This window comes from Physella acuta, unplaced genomic scaffold (genome assembly GCF_028476545.2).
Source record: "Physella acuta isolate Inbredline_101_S28 unplaced genomic scaffold, ASM2847654v3 ptg000062l, whole genome shotgun sequence".
Lineage (NCBI taxonomy): Eukaryota > Metazoa > Mollusca > Gastropoda > Physidae > Physella > Physella acuta.
In genome coordinates, this window is record NW_026731582.1 from 246,447 (window position 1) to 247,944 (window position 1,498).

The 1,498-nt window shown below is 35.4% G+C and overlaps 1 pseudogene; it reads left to right on the forward strand.

The window, feature by feature from the left end:
* Positions 1-312: 312 nt before the first annotated feature.
* LOC131949632 (26S proteasome non-ATPase regulatory subunit 8-like) lies at positions 313-1,113 on the forward strand (annotated as a pseudogene).
* Positions 1,114-1,498: the final 385 nt, after the last annotated feature.

Consider the following 1,498-nt stretch of genomic DNA (forward strand, 5'->3'; position numbering starts at 1 on the left):
TGGCGCAGCTATTGAAGGTGATGACGCGTGTGGTGTGGTTGGCTAGACATGCCTACTAATTCGGTCCAAATTTTAATTAATTCATAAAAAATCAATTAGGCATCCAATTAAGTCAAATTTAGTTTCAGATTGCATTGTCTTCATGTCTTGACCCACGTGCCAACTGTGAATCGTGTCGGTCAAGTAGAACTGTCCGAATTTTCACTCCTGCGTTTCCGTCTAGACTGACGACTGACGACAGACAGACTGACGAGGAAGTGAGTTAAATAAAAGCTTGTAAAAAAAAGGGCGCGCCATGTATAAAAACATAAAATGATTAACGCCACGATGAAAGAAATTGTTGCGTTGTATCAAAATTCAAAACGTGTATGGGATAGTAAGCCACAAAATTTAGAAAAGTCCGGAGAACGTCTTTCTAGAATCAAGCTGTCACTCGCCCAAGCTGCATTGCTACCAACAACAGAGGCGTCAGTGACCGAGCAAGAATTGTTAATTGCCCGAGATATACCTGAAATTGGAGCACAATGGGCCATTGCCAAAAAGGATATTCCAGCATTTGAAAGATACATGGCCCAATTAAAATGATTGTATATGGATCACAAGGATGACCTTCCAGAGTCTGCATTCAAATACCTGCCCTTAGGACCGAAGCATTTGTGTCTACTTTCTCAAAATAGATTGGCAGAATTTCACACTGAACTGGAACGGTTACCTGTAAAGGAGTTTCAGAATAACATTTATATCAAACATCCAGTAAGCTTGGAACAGTATTTAATTGAGGGAAGTTACAATAAGGTTTTTCTAGCCAGAGGAAATGTTCCAGCAGACTACTATAACTTCTTCATTGATATTTTACTGAACACAATCAGAGATGAAATAGCAGGCTGTATAGAAAAAGCATACAACCGTATTGGTCTTAATGAAGCTGCCAGAATGCTTTTCTTTGAAGCTCAAAAACCAATGAAGGAATATGCTACACAGAGAAAATGACGATCAGAGAAAAACTTTTTTCACTTTATCCATGAAGCTAAGGATGCTGATCACACTATCCCTGCCAAAATATTAGCTACACAAACCATTTAATATGCCAGAGAACTTGAAATGATAGTATAAACTTTGATGTTAAAGCCTTTTTCATCTGTTTTATTTAACACAATTTGACATATTTGATTTGAAAGGAACTTACATTTTAATAAAAAAAATTTTAAAAGCTGGGGATTCTAAAATGTGACGGATTGTGTTAAATTTCAAACAATGAATTATTTTTAAAAAGTATATCTGAATAGCATTAGAAACAAAAATAGGGACATAAACATTTTTAAAAGAAAATTAGTTTGGTTGGTCAGTCTGAAAAAAAAAGTTGTTTAGTGGTTTTTGTGTGAGTGAAATTTTGTACAACGTGCGGATTTTGAACTCAATTTTATTAAACTTCAAACAATAAAAAAATGTTTAACAGAAAAAAAAAAGGAGCGCGTCTTGTGGATAAAAATCTGAGATT